Raw genomic sequence first — 15,964 nt, 5'->3', positions numbered from 1 at the left:
ATTTGATTTTATTTTAAACATTACTCAAAAATAAATATATAAATGCCTACCAGAGAACACCTGTACGTTTTCTTGCCACCAAACAAGCTAAGAATGCATGCCCAATGGCAGGCAATGTTGTCTGGGAGGTTGCTTTATGGACAGCTGGTGAAAGGAGGCTATCAAAAGGGGAAAGTAAATGAGGCAAGATTGACCAAATATAGATCGTTGTCAAAGCTGCATGATGGGTGCAGGGGGTCCTTCCTACTATTTTCTCTGCATCTTGGTGTTTGTTTTTCATAATAAAAAATTTTAAAAATCCTATCAACAATAACAAAAGCAATCAAGTTACTAATTAAGGGGGGTATGGAACTGTGGAAGAAGCAGAATTTTGAAAATAATTTATGGAAATATGAATGTGAACTGGTATTGTGGTTATGTTTTACAAAAATAATCCTTATCTTTTAGAGATATACCCGGAAATATTTATGGCTGAAATGATATTATATCTCGTTTTTACTCAGGAAATGGGTGAGATTGGCCACGGGTGGATGGTTGTTGCTGGATGACGGAGCTATGGGGATTCATTTATACTGCTTGAGCCATCTTTGTGGACATTCAGGAATAAACTAAAAAGGAATTCACGCATATCTATTCAAAGGACACAGATTAGTACCAGTGATTGCAGATTTGGTTTTCTCTTCATACTCAGGTGTTGAAAAGCTTAAATGAGAGTGTTTTCATGACACCAGCTATTGCATAAAGCACTTCTGAAATTCTCCTTGCATTTGGGAAACCCATTAAAACCAATAAAAGTCCAAACAAAAACGTGGCTGTAGGGTTCAGATAAATGTCACCCAGTGGATTAACAATTTCCCATTGTTCCAGGGGTACCAGTGCCAGGTTACCTGGGGAGTAGGGTTTCTGTGTCTCTGAAGCACGTCCATCAAATCACCAGTCAGGGGGCTGGGTAGGGCAGGTGTGGGACACAGCTTCCCCAATCCTGCCTCTTCTAAAAGTTTACAGACCATCTTTCAAGGACTAATTGTTTCTGAACCAGTATCAGAATGCCATGGTGTGATAAGTGTACCCCACGAGAACCATGGGGCTGAACACCACAGTAGGTACAGTGCTTAGGGACACTGGCTCAGAAGCCAGAGCCAGCATCTCTGGATTTAAATCTGGAGCTGTGTGACCTTGGGTAAGTCATTTGATCTCTCTGTGCATCAGCTTCCACATCTTTAAAACAGTGATTATAATACTCCATCCCATGGGGTTATTGTGAGGCATAACTAAGGTCAAGCCCTTAGAACGGTGCCTGATACATAGTAAATGCTTCATGAATGCTAGCCACTATTATCATTATTTGTAAGTGGGTCTGGCCTAAAGCATGCTATTTCCCCATGGAGCAGCAGGCAAATGTGCAGATGACAAACAGTCATGCTTCCCATTCTTTTCTCCCTGAAGATTGCCTAGCCGGGGCGGGGGCAAGTGGTGTTCACTGCAAGGAACTCTGGGAGTATAGTCTGAAGGGATCCTGTTGCAAGTACAAATCTCTTTAAAGTTTAATATATTAGCTTAAAAATCTCACACATTTTGCAGCCTGCACCACAATACAGCAACGTTTGTTTTATTATAGAAATGATATGAGCCACCCCGTATATTTTTGCATAGAATTGAGCGTCAAGAGAGATGCTTTGTGTTCATCCCATGGCTTTCCTGATCCTCTGGATATGCCTCTCGGTTCACGAAGCTGAGACACTTAGAGCCATTTGATTTAATGAACTTCCCAGATCTTCCTCCCAGACAATATGGTGTCCTTCTCCTCAACAGCACCTTCTTTTCTCCAAGGAACACTGCCTAGCTTTACCTCATGGCCTTTTATGGTCAGGGTATTAGGTCACATCTCCTCCTATCCTCGTTTCCATTGGCTCCTATGTGACTGTTGACTCTGTTCTTTTTGAAACTCACTCAGTTGCTTTCTGGGATGTCATGTGGCTTCAGGACCTCCTCCTACAGCTCTGGCCACTCCTGCTGCGTCCCTTTGGCAGGATCATCTTTTTTTCTATTCTCCCAAGTGTCATGGTCCCTGGGATGTTGATATCAGTGCTGGGTTCTCATTCTATGTGTCCTCCCAAGGTGGCCTCACTAATACCCAAGCCCTCAGTTTCCACTTATAGGGAACATTCTAGTCTTTGCCTGCTTGACAGCTCTTTTCCCACTTGCTAGTGCCAGAATTTCTCTTTCCTGGAGGAACACACTTGTGGATTTCATGGAGCTGACCCTGTCCCACCCATTGCCACAGGTCTGGGTTCACGACCTAGGCGATTGTCGATCAGAATGTTCCAACTTCAGGTTATAGGACTTGGTTCAAGAATGGGCATGTAGGGGTGCCTGGGTAGCTCAGTTGGTTAAGCATCTGACTCTCGGTTTCAGCTCAGGTCATGGTCTCATGGTTTCGTGAGTTGGAGCCTTGCATTGGGCTCTGTGCTGACAGTGTGGAGCCTGCTTAGGATTCATTCTCATTCTCTCTCTCTCTCTCTCTCTCTCTCTCTCTCTCTGCCCCTCCTCAGTCTGTCTCTGTCTCTCTCAAAATAAATAAATAAACTTAAAATAATTTTTTAAAAAAAGAATGGACATGTAACCCCCAATGGATCAATCACAGTCTCTATGGAGACTTTTCTGCTGGAGCTATCAGAAAACAAAAACAAAAACAAATCTCTTCTGAGTTATTGAATGAATAGATGTGAACTGGGGACTTTGGGGTTGCCAGAGGCCGTCATGCCCAAGAGAGTCCAAGAAATTAATTAAAAGAGAGACAGAAATCCAATATTGTCATTTAAAACCCTGAATCTAGCTATGCCTGAAGCTGAAGAAACAACCCTGGGGCTTTTTGGTGTCTTCAGCCATGAATTCCCTTTTCTCCCTGCACTAGCCTTCTATTCTATTCATTTTCTTGTCACTTGCATCCACCCATATGCTGATGACTCCCAAATCCACATCCGTGGCCAAGGCTTCTCTCCTGAGCAACAGACTCATAGAAACAACTTGCAATTAAGCAATCCCCACACAGATGTCCCACACAGACAACCCAGACACAACATGTTACTGGCTAAATATAATCACATCATAAATTTACATTTACTTGTTAATGCTTTAAAATTTTCCACCAGAATGTAAACTCTATGAGGACAGGAACTTTGCTTATTTGTTCAGTGTTCTATCTCCAGCACCTAGAGGAACACACATAGTAGATGTTCAGTAATATTTCTGAAATGAATGAAACAAAGGGATTTTCTTTGACTCCATTTGTAATATCAAATACCATATTCGATCAGTTGCTAAGTCTTATAGTTTTGACTCATGAATATCTCAAATCTCATATCTGATCCCCTCATAGTACCCCACTGCTTACTTCAAGCTCAAATTGCTTCTTGCCTGGACCATGGCAAAAGTCTCCTAACTGGTATACTGCTTACAGCTACTCTCTACACAATTGTCAGGCTCTTCCTAAATTGATTAAAATATATCAGTGATGCTACAGAGTTTTCTGGCTCAAATCCTGGCTCCTGCCTCCCTCTCAAGGCTCATTTCCTGGATCTCTTTCCATTCGGCTATGCCTAAGGAAGAGGGAATCATTTGGGGGGTCTCTCAAATTCATCAGCATGTTTCTTGCCTCTTCATCTTTGTACGTGCTGTGGTCTCCTCCCATGCTCCCCCTTTCACCTTCCTGATTGTCTTGTACAACTCCTGTCCTGTCCTTCAGAAAGTCTTCTCTGGTCTCTGAGTCCCCATTCTTATTGGACGTCCCTGCTATGTTCACAAGGCTCCCTTTGCACTCCTTTGTGTACCAAAGCAGTTACGTAGCACAGACTGTTTTGATGCTGATTAGTATCTAATTTTATTTTCCTCTTGGCACACAGCTAGACTACATTTCCCACCTTCCTTTGCAGTTAGGAGTGACCATGTGTCTGATTCTTAACAATGGAATGTGGACAGAAGTGATGTGCATCACCTCCAGGCCTTGCCCATTAAAACTTCTCACATATGGTCCTCACTCTTTTTCCCCTCAGTTGAGTAGGGAGGACTGAGGGCGTTTGAGGAGGGAGAAGCCACGACACGTGTGGAACCACTGTCTAGCTCTGTGACTTGGGCTACTGTGGGGTCAAAACTGGGAAATAAAAGAGGAAAAAACCCCAGGAAGTCCTCTATCATCCTGACTTCTTTGACTTGCCTCCCCAGTCTGCCTGCTAATTATTTGCTTTTCAGAGTCTTCTGCCAGTTGTTGCTGCTGTTGTTTTGGTGTCCTGTCTTAGTTGTAGTCCCCGGGGGCTGATAGGATGTAGAGGGTGTATCCATCTTGGCTAGCATCCCCTCTGTCACCTTGTTTTTGTTGCCTACTCCTGAATACCTGGCTCATGTTTGCCAGGTGGACTAATTAATTGTCCAGATTCAGAAAACCAACCATGACCTACTCTTACCAGAATAGTATTTCTCATTCTCAGCTTTACAATTTATGTAAGCGTGAAAATGTTTGAAACAGTTCTTGGGAGAACTGCAGACGTGATTAAGGATAGAGAATAGATTCTCCAAACAGAGGTTACGCTGTGTGCTATTACTTAACTTTCCTGCTGGGAAAAGAATGAGTGGTGATGATTTTGCATGCAGATCTTCAGATTACTAAGGGATGGAAATTTGCAGACCACTGTTTTTTAAACTGAACGTGTCTTGTTTCTTGAATCTTATAGACACATGTTAAGCTGAGCTAAGAAATCTATATTCATGTGTGCGTTGAGAATTTAATTTTCAAATTTTTGATTCCCTAAACAATAACATTTACAACTCTTTATTCTTATTTATTATAGACAGGTATATCACTCAGTTAACACATATTTGTTAAGACCTCCTACATGCAATGTTCAGGGGGACTTGAAGTTTAAGTATTACCTCCTGTTTAAAAGAATAGTGATAAAGCTCACTGATGGGAACCTGACATTTTGCAAAGCACTTTTACTCTTCTCGCCAACGTTTTCCTCACAGTGTCCCAGTGAGGTAGGTTTTAGTCCCATTTGACAGTCTACAGCGGCTCAGGAAGTGTGAGGAGTCTGTCTCTGATCACATCATAATGGCAGAATTGAGTCTTCTACCCTGGTCTTCTGGTTCCACTGTCTGTTCCTTTGTCATTATGCCTGAGTCCAGCTGGGGAATAAAATATCCCCTCCACGAACAGTTATCCAATGGTTTCAAGCCGGTTATGACACATGCCAACTTGAATGATCAACTGTAGCAGGGAGCACACATTCCTACCTCCTTGTTAGGGCAGGCAGCATTCTAGAAAGGGTACTGTGGGCCTGACTGGCTCACTCAGAGCACTAAACTATTGGTTGCAAATGTTCTTACCAATACTGATGAGGTAGTGTTATTCAGGACATAATAAATAAAGAACATGAAAAAGGCTGAGAGAGTGCTGGGGCCCAAAGTATGAGAAGTAGCCATCTTTGAGTAAAATTCCGCGCATAACAAGCGACCAATAATACACTCAGTGGTTCCATCTTCCCTGTCAGTGAAGGAACTGTGGAACACTTGAGCTGATCACTTCTTCCTTTGTAAGCAATTAAGTGTATTTTGCAAATTTAGATGTCAAATTAAAGATGTGTAGAACGAAGACTAACCCTGGGTGAGAGTCAGGACATGGAAGATCACCTGCACAGGGGCCAGAGGGACGATTTTCAGGTTATGGAAATGTTCTATAGCTTGTTTTGGGTGGTGGGTTCTCAAATGCTTAAAACTTACAGGAAAAGAACATTTAAGATCTGTGTATTTTATGGTATGTTCATTATATCTCAGTTTTTTAATGTGGAAAAGAGGGGCACCAGGGTGGCTCAGTCGGTTAAGTGTCTGACTTCAGCTCAGGTCACGATCTCATGGTTCTTGAGTTCAAGCCCCGCATCAGGCTCTCTGCTGTCAGTGTGGATCTTTGACATGCTCTGTCCCCCTCTCTCTCTGAACCTCCCCTGCTCATGTATGTGTGTATGCTTTCACTCTTGCTTTCTCTCTCTCTTTCTCTCTCTCAAAAATAAACATTAAAAAATGAAAAAAGATTTCACATGGAAAAGAGCATACAGTTTCTCAAAATTCTTTGAGGGGTATATTAGCAAAAAGTTTGATAACCATCGTTCTGGGCACATGTGGAACAAATCTCTTGTTTTCCAAGCTTATTTTTCCTTTTGGCTTCTCAGATCCATGTAGCTTGACTGTAATGTAAATGATCAGTAACATGTCTCATAATTTTTGTGTTTTGATTGTTAGCTTTAGTGTTTTTCTCATAGCCACCTTGGATTTTTGTGCCAAAGAACATTTTCCAACAGAATAGAAGAGAAGGATGGGGAAGAAAACTAGGGAGAAGGTTAATCTTCAGGTAATTTGGTGAATGGATGTATTTTTGTTTGTCTTTGTAGTTGCTCCCTCCCAGAACCTATTTTTTAGAGGAAGGATGTGAGTGATTAAAGTAGCTTTTTCATGGAAATAGAGCCCCCAGATCAATGAGCTGGTTTTGAAGAATTGCTCTCCAATTCCTTATGAATTTAGAAGTGAAAATGTCCTGGCACAGGGACGTTTGCATGAATCAGGGAACGGATACAGTGGATCACACTAAGTGAAGATGCTCTGTACTGACAATTTTATCCCTGACCTGGCTCTGGTTGTCATTTCTCTGCGACTTGCCCATTCAGCTAGACCATAAAAACCTTAATAACCAGCTGAATGTTCTTGCAAAGAGGGCATGAAGCCCCAGGATTCTTTAATCATCTGTTGCAGTGGGAACAAGTGACAAGGTGGCCTGTTCTTCCGGGAATAATAATTCTGTCTCATGGCTACTTCTCACATATGCTACACAGCTTCAAGAGATTTAGTCAGTCCTCTGTATTTTGTGTGTCTGGTCTCTGCTTTCTAAGGCCATCTGATTGTTCTCTCGTGCTTGAGATGGTCTCTGGGCTTTCAGAACTGTGAGCCACATCTGAGAATTTCACTGAGCTGCAGGGATCAGGAAATTGGGGTTTTTCTTCCTTTTCTTACAGATCTTCAGATAACTGGGGCCAAAATGGTGCTTTGGCAATAAGGAACATCAGTGCCTTCACTTTCCTTCTTTGCAGGTGTGGCAGTGATAACAGGAACGAAAGGATGATGGGCTCACTTAGGACAGTCTAAATACTAATCTTTCAGGGCCCAACAACAGCAACACCTGTCTCTGGTCTAGAGAGTTCAGTTTCTTGCACTCAGTAACACTACCACTTATCCTCAGAAGCAGCTTCTCCACCAGTGTCATTAGTTACGGATGTGGTGTCCTCAAGATCCTTTTTTTTTTTTTTCCCACTTCAATCACTTTTTTGTCACTTATGTTCCTGAATTTTTCACTTGTTTGCTCAGTGTTCGCAGCTTCACCTTTAACTCCAGCACCTAAGTGCTCTAATACCGACTCATTTAGAACCCACACATCATGTTGAGCACCTGAAACCATGGCAGCACCTATCTCCTTCTCTAGGAGCTCAGTATTGACATGGTGAGGTAGGCAGTATGGACACCATCCTCTCTGGTTCTTGTCCTGGAGTTGGAACTTTCCTCTGCACATTGCCTCAGATGATCTTGGCTCAGAGTATCTATGCTGCGGCCCAGGAGTGCTGACGACAAGACTCCTTAGCTTATCACAGACCGGGCTTGGATATTTCACAGAGACGCTCCGATGTCCAAATAGCTCCCGCAGAAGATCTCCGCCACAGGCTACCGAAGGCTACTTCACTATCATATGCTAGCCTAGATAATGCACGGCCGCTCCATTTCACCTGTGCGCCTGCCACCTGCAAACTCTCCAAAAGCAGCAGTTTTATCATACTCGTTGTACACATAAAATTAATCTGATTAATTTGGTCTGGGGAGAACCCGCAAGCACAATCAGATATTGGACAGTGTGCAGAAGTTTTTAAATGATGTTCTCTTGGCACTGAAGAAATTGCAGTCTGTTGACCAAAACTTACAGCTATTCCATGGCTTGCTACACCTCAGCTGAATCTGGCAAGTGTTAGTCAGAGGTCCTAAGGCCTCTCAGCAGCATTTTGAAACTGATAGTAGCTGAGGATTTGTAAGAGACAGTTGCTGTCCTGCAACGATCTCTGTGCTCTCCTGTACTCTGTTGAATAGTGTCTCCCCCCAGCCCTCCAAATTCATGTACACTTGGGACCTCAGAATGTGACCTTACTTGGAAATAGGGTCTTTGCAGATATAATAAGTTAAGATGGGGCCATACTGGATTAGGATGGGCCCTGATGCAATGATTGGTGTCCTTATAAGCAAAGAAGAGGCCACAGAGTGACACACAGAGAAGTCCATGTGATGATGGAGACAGAGATCAGGGTGATGTGCCTGTGTGTCTGTGAGCTGGTCACCACCAGAAGCCAGGAAGAGGCAAAGAAGGATCTTTCCCTAGAGCCTTCAAAGGGAGCATGACTCTGCCAACAGCATGAGCCTGGACTTCTGGCCTCCAGAACTGTGAAAGAATACATTACTGTTGTTTCAGGGCACCCAGTGTGTAGTAGTTTGTCATACCAGCCACGATAAATTCATACATCTTCTTTCTCTGTCCACACTTGGCATTATTTGCGAATTCTTCTGTAAGTCCCACACCAGTGAGAAGAATCTTAGCATTGTGGTTCAGTGTGGTGACTCCGAAGCCAGATTACTTGGGTTTGAATCTTGACCCTTCCACTTATTAGCTGTGTGACCTTGAGCAACTTATTCCACTGCTCTGTGCCTCAGTTTTCCTGCCTGTAAAGTGGGGATTGAATGAATGGATGGATGGATGGATGGATGGATGAATAATGTTAGGGGTGTAGAGCAGTACTTGGAACATAGGAAATGTTATTTGGCATTTGTTATATGAAAAAAAAGAACGTCTGTTGGTTTGAAATGGCCACATGGGAATGGGAACGGCTCCATAGAGGAGGAATTAGGACAGGAACTTGACCTTCAGAAATTGGGTAAGGCTGGTCAAAGTCCAGTGAAGAAACAGCGTGAGCAAAGGCTTGCTGGGAGTATGAGGGAAGGGGGCAACAAGACTGTATTAGAGCAGGACTTCCCACTCTTTTCTCCATGATGGTCAGCGGTGAGACATGACATTTGCATACACATAGGATCAGGGTCAGTGAGGCTGCTTTGCAGTAGTGCCCTGGAGGTCACCAACCAAATTTCTAAGAGCCAAGGGGAAGCAGTACCTTGGCACATCTGAAACCCACTCCCAGAACCTTTTGGCAGCTCAGGGTTTGAATAGGACTTCTCAAACTCAAATGTGCATTAAAATGCACATTCTGACTCAGTAGGTCTATGGACTACACTTTGCCTCAAAATCCTTTCTACCCCAAGTGTGATGTATGAACCAATAACATCAGCACCCTGAGAGCTGGTTAGAAATGCCGAATCTCTGGTCCTCCCATTCCCACCCCAAACCTAGTGAATCAGAATCTGCATTTTAATCAAGTTCTTAGCCGACTGAGACGCATTCTAGCATTTGAGAAGCCCTGGATTAGAAGACTCAGCCCAGCTTGCTAGAGGGGAGGGTCTGGCCACCTTGTTCTCAGACCCAGCTATACATAAGACCCTTGAGGGAGGCTTTAAAAAATCCTGATGTCCAGGTCAAGGTGGCTCAGTTAAATCAAAATCTCTGCAAGTGGGGCCCTGGGGAATCAGTATTATCTTTTAAACTCCCTGGTGATTATAATTGTGCCTTCAAGGTTCAATTCAACCTTCAAGGTTGAGAACTGCTGAGCTAGGGACAAACCTCTAAGCAGGGCTAGGAAGACACTGAGGGCACACGGAGTTCTTGATGGAGGGGTTCAGGCCCTTTCTTCACAGCCTGCCACAGCAGTTAGAGACATGGGCTCTGGAGCAATTAGGGCCTTGCCTGGGTTCAAATCTGGCTTTGTGCCACTTGCCAGCCATGCAATGTGCAAGGTACTTAGCCCCTCTTTGCCTCCACTTCTTTACAGTGGGGATGATAATGATAGTGACCGTGCCATAGGCTGTTTATGAGGATTAAATGAGCTAAAATGTACAGTGCTCATTATAGTACTTGGCACAGAGTCAATGCCATGTAAGCATTTGTCCATTTAAATACCTATATTTTACTCTTTTTGATTTGGGATTATGGAAGGGTCCTCACTTTCCTGGCACCCCACCCCATCTTCAGTGCTAGGTTCTTGGGCAGCAATCACACCTCTGATTAGGCGCTCAATAAATGTTTGAGGAATGCATGACTGAATGGTTACAATGCCCCCTTGTGTATTCAGTGGGAAGAAATAATAAAACATACAGTTGGGACATGGGACTTGCAGTGCTAAAACTGGTGGAATCCCAGGAAACCTGGGACAAGTTGGTTACCCTAAGTATGGACACCACTAAATGTCCACTTCCTCAAAGTACTCTTTCCACATAAGCGCAAAAAGAGATTCCCAGAGTTAACTCATTTGTGTGCACATAACAAAGGTAATGGCAGTTCACCTCCTGGCCATGGTGTATGTGTGCATACACACACACGTGCCCCAATAATAATAGTAACTAGAATGTAGTAATGGTGGCACATAATATACACTGTGGCGAACAGTTTGCACACTTAAAAGGGAGCATCAGATGGCCTGATTCAAATGCTGGTTGTCTCACTTAATACTTTTGTGATATTGGGCATGCTTCTTAGTCTTTCTGTCCCTCCGTTACTCTATCTGCAAAGTGGAGACAATAATAGCACTCACATTTCAAAGTTGTTAGGAAAATAGATGTGTTCATACATGCAAAGCATTACCAGAATGTTAGACATATAATAAATTTGACTGATAATAGAGATGATGATGATGATGATGATGATGATGATGATGATGATTGCTGTCATTTTTGACACTCGCAGGCAACCTACATCCCTCTTCTGCTTCTCTCCCTTTTTCACCTCCCAGCCTCTTCCCTTTGCTTTCCCAGAGCCTATATGAGCCCTCTGCATCCTGCCTTCTATTTCCGTTCCCTGCTCTCTCCCTCCCTCACTAGAGGGACCACAACAATTGTACCCTGCTTAGAAGATGGACAGAGCCCCCAGTTCACCCTGAGACACACGAACTGAATACATGCCTTATATTGTATGCCACGACAGCATTATGAACCTGTGTTAAGCAGCCTTAATCTGGATATAAGAAACAATACACTTATTTTTCTCCCTGTATTGGTAGATCAGAGCCAAGAGGTAGATGGCAGTGGACATGAACATCAGCAAATATTTGGTAAGTTCTATGCCTACGACCTTAAAGATGACATGTAGAATCATAAGCCAATCACTATTAAAATTAGGTTGTTACTGTTTAAAGAAAGAATGAACAAGTGTGCTGAGCAATATAGGTTTCTGGTGGAGCAGGAAGGCATTTCTCAACTTCATTCCATTCACTATTTCTCATCTGCAATTTGGAAAAAAGTATATTAGCTACATATCAGATATGCAGGAGATTAGAAAAATAACAAATACTTTCACTGGAGAGTAGGGATATAAAAGTAACATGACTCTTGCGGCGCCGGGGGGACTGAGTTGGTTAAGCATCTGACTCTCGATTTCAGCTCAGGTCACGATCTTATGGTTTGTGAGTTTTGAGTTCCGCGCCAGGCTCTGCACTGATGGTGTGGAGCCTGCTTGGGATTCTCTCTCTCTCTCCCTCTCTCTGCCCCTCCCCCACTTGTGCTGTGTCTGTCTCTCTCTTTCTCTCCTCTCTCTCTCTCCCTCTCTCCCTCTCTCTGCCTCTCCCCCACTCGTGCTGTGTCTGTCTCTCTCTCTCTCTCCTCTCTCTCTCTCCTCTCTCTCTCTCTCTCTCTCTCTATATATATATATATATATCTCAAAATAAATAAAATCATCTTTAAAAAAAGTAACATGACTCTTGAAGCAATGGGTGAAATATAGCCAGATGAGATTAACATGGATGAATATAAATCTTGTGCAAGGGTCCAAATAAAACCGCACCTGAACATATATAAACTAATATATATTATATATTATTACATTCCATAGCAGGTGATTAATGTATTAATTTTTGTTATTTATTATATTTGACTATTGGTATATTATATATAATTATATAACAAATACTATAATAGCATATATTACCGCATATATAACATACAATTCTGCATGTCCTTTGGACCCAGAAATTCTAGGAATTTACCCTAAAGAAAAATTATATGCATCGATGGGTGGAGGGAATGATAAAGAGAGAGCCTAGAAATTAAAGTCAGTGCAGAACTAAAATGATATTTAAAACTTGGAGGGCAACCTAAATACATGTCGGTGCTGATTGGTAATAAATTATGGTAAATGTAAACAAAAAAAGGAGGAATCCTTACATTTTGTGCTGAACCAACAGTGTTTCTCAAACTGGGATCTAAAAACATTATGCATTAGAATTTTCTGGGGTGCTGGCTAAGCATATAGGTTCATAGACTATCCCCAGAATATGGAATGAGTGTCCTTAGGGGAGGGTCCAGGGAAATACTTTTTTAACAAGCAGCCTTAGATATTCTGGTATACTCTTAAAATTTAACAATTACTGTATAAAAGAACATTTAATGGCACAGGAAAGTGTTTGTGATATAGTAACTGACAAAACAAGTTCCAAATAATATGGTCCCTTTTATGTAAAAATACATAATTGTATAGAAGAAATTATGGAAGGATAAAGGCCAAAATTATAGCCATAGTTAATTTAATGTTATATGACATTAATGGCATAAATGTGCAGATGGATAGTTCCATTTTATTCTGTACTTGTCATATAATACCTGGAATATTCCATTTGAGGAGGTAAAATCTATTTAGATTTAAGCAGTGTGGTGTTATAGGGGTGCCTGGGTGGCTCAGTAAATTAAGTATCTGACTCTTGATTTCGCCTCAGGTCGAGCCCCACATCGGGCTCCATGCTGACAGTGCAGAGCCTGATTGGGATTCTCTCTGTCCCACTCTCTCTGTCTCTCTCAAAATAAATAAATAAACATCTTTAAAAAAACAGTATGGTGTATAAAGACAGTGGAGAGGAGGAGTCAAAGTTGGATCCAGTGTTTGGAAGAATGGTGATGCATTAATGGAGCAAGAAAGTCACAAAGGGAAGAAAGATGAGTTGGTTTTGAACATGGCAAATTTGAGGTATGGAGGCACGTCCAGCAGTTGGGATTCTGGGTCTAGAATTCAAGAAATTGAGCGGGGCTGGAGGTGTAGATTTAAAGACAATAAAAGGTGTAGGACTGGATTAATCAAGGAGGAAAATCGAATAGAGATAGAAGAGAAGGTGGCTAAGATTAGCTCCCTAAAGAATGCCCTTGATTAGTGGAAAGGAAAGTAAGAAAAGGCAAAGGAATAAAGACGGCATGATCAGAAAGTTAAGAGCATGAACCAGTACAATCCAGCATTACCAACCACCCCACAGAAGAAAGAGTTTCAGGGAGGAAGAGAAGGTCAAAGAGGATGAAGATGAAGCATCGTTGGCCACTGGACTGTACAGATAGGTCAGTGGGGACTTTCCACAGAGTTGTTTTGAAGAATGGTGGCATCCGTAGCCAGGTGGCAAGGAGTTGAGAAACAGTCATGTGGTGAGGAAGGCCACTGCTACATTCTGAAGTTACATAGTAGCCTCCCTCAGGATAGAGAAATGACTCCTTGCCTTTCGAGCTCCTTTACAAGATGAAGCTGGGACAATTTCCCTGGGCATTCTTTTTCCCAGAAAGAACGAACGGGGATTGGGGTTCTTTGTTCTTTCATGGAACTTTAAATCACCCTTGTGCAGTGTAATTTTTGAGAGGTCATTAATTTTTCCCCTCCCTGCACAGTTCCCTTTCTTCCCCGCCTCTGTTTTCTTGTCATGGTGAAGGTTTGGGGCTGGATAAAGAGTAGAAGTTACCTACAACACATTTCCTTTCCTGGTTTTTGTTTCCAAAAGGCTCGATCCCTCCAGGGAATTGTAATGGTGTCCTAGAGTGTGAGGCAAGAAAGGTAACACTTTTGAGGAAAACAAAAAGGGTTTCTGAAGGAATTCCTCTGACTTGGGACAGGAGAGATAAGTCTAAGAGCCTAGAGGGCACTGGGTCCCTACATTCTTCATCTTGATAGGACCAGGAGGAGGCAGATTTCAGATAAGGAAGCTGAGAGAAGGAGGACCAAGGCCTAAGCTTCCAACCAGCAAGGGCTTTAGAACCAGCAGCCTGGGGAGGTGAAGGGACCCTGTGCACTGGATCTGTGACATCTCAATGATAATATCTCTGGCAGGTCCAGACGGTCATCCTGATATCTTAGCACTGCCTGAGACACAGAGCCTCGATGCACTTAGAAGAGTGGGGGAGGGGCACCTGGGTGGCTCAGTCGGTTAAGCATCAGACTTTGGCTTCAGGTTATGATCTCACGGTTAGTGAGTTCGAGCCCTGCATCAGGGTCTATTCTGACAGCTCGGAGCCTGGAGTCTGCTTCAGATTCTGTGTCTCCCTTTCTCTCTTAATGTTTAACAAATAAACATTAAAAAAAAAATTAAAAAGAGAGAGAAGAGTTGTGGAGAGGACCCAAGGATGCCTGGGACTGAATTTCCAGCTTGGCAGGATGGGTCTGGTTGCTTTATAGAAAATAAAACAAAATCGTGTGTCCTGCTCACCTGGCTTTGTGGATTGAGATTTATATCTGCTGTGCTAGAGGAAGTGAGGCTCATATTCTCAAGCAAGATGAATGTTTTCTTTACCTGAAGGTCTCCAGATGATGTGACAGCTGGTGTCTAAGTCATAGTCTATGTGGTAGGGTATCTAGAGGAGGGTAAAAATAGTGACCTCATTGTGTGAGAAAACGGATTCTTGTCCATCTCTGCTGCCTGAGCTTCCTATAGCTTTGGCCAAGATATTTCATCTCTCCAGGCCTGAGCTTTCTCATATGTAAAATGAGCACATTAGATTAAGAGAGTGCTCAGGGTCCTCCCACATTCTGAGGCTCTTTGGCATGGCTCTCTCCCTTTGCATGGTAAACGGACTTTCTTCTCCCCGAGGAGTGAGGTGGATGAACCTGCTGAGGCACAGTCAGCTTCGACTAGCGTGTGCGAGGAGATCAGCGAGTTGAGGCAGCTTGCGTTACTGAGGAGGCTACGAGTGTGTGTTTCAGTCTGTGCAGTTGCGGCATTTCAGATACAGTGTGTGAGTCTCTGGGGATTTCACTGGGCCAGGCAGAGGGTGATGAAACTACCAAGTTTGCTTCTTAAGCCTGGACCATGCGTGAAGATGGGTTTTCATACTTGTCTCACAGGGCTAATTTATCACTCTGGAGAGCAATTTCTCATTAACACAATGTCAATACTGCTGGGGATTGGCTAGACCACCTTTGGAAGAGGTTAAATTACCTTTTAATCGGCGTATGGAAGAACAAAGCTCTGTTCCATTATGGCATTGCCACCTTGCTAATTTGATATTTGATAGAAAAACCGAGGCAGTTCTAACTATACCTGTGTGATACAAGCAGGATTATTTCCAGAGTGGCGGAAGACAGGAAAGGAGGGTTTCTGCAGCTGTTATCCAAACTGGCATAATTGATGTGGGTGCAGTGGGTTATAGCTAATGGTCTGTGTTTAATTATGGAGGCAGTGACACCAGACCTCGAGGATGATAAGGCACTAACCAGATGATGTACCGCTTTTTCAGCTATGAGCTTGCTGGAGAGGGTCAGTACAGTGGCAAGATGGTCTAAATTCCATGTTTCTCCTGGGATTCGGGCTTAGTCCTTGAGAAGCACAGGACTATATTCATAAGATGGATCCAAATTCACACTGACAAAGTCTCCCGGGAGAACAGTCACACAAAGGCCCCAGACAAAAGTGCTTTCAAATCCAGCGCTCTAAGAATTTATTCTCCATTGAAACCAGGATAATTTACATTGATATGTACCTAAAACTCA

At 43.0% G+C, this 15,964-nt stretch overlaps 1 pseudogene; it reads right to left on the bottom strand.

The window, feature by feature from the left end:
• Positions 1-6,710: 6,710 nt before the first annotated feature.
• LOC122477745 lies at positions 6,711-7,606 on the bottom strand (annotated as a pseudogene).
• Between the last annotated feature and the right edge of the window lie 8,358 nt (positions 7,607-15,964).

This window comes from Prionailurus bengalensis, chromosome X, assembly GCF_016509475.1.
Source record: "Prionailurus bengalensis isolate Pbe53 chromosome X, Fcat_Pben_1.1_paternal_pri, whole genome shotgun sequence".
NCBI lineage: Eukaryota > Metazoa > Chordata > Mammalia > Carnivora > Felidae > Prionailurus > Prionailurus bengalensis.
Note: the sequence above shows the minus strand (reverse complement) of the source record. Positions and strands in the feature narration are given on the sequence as shown.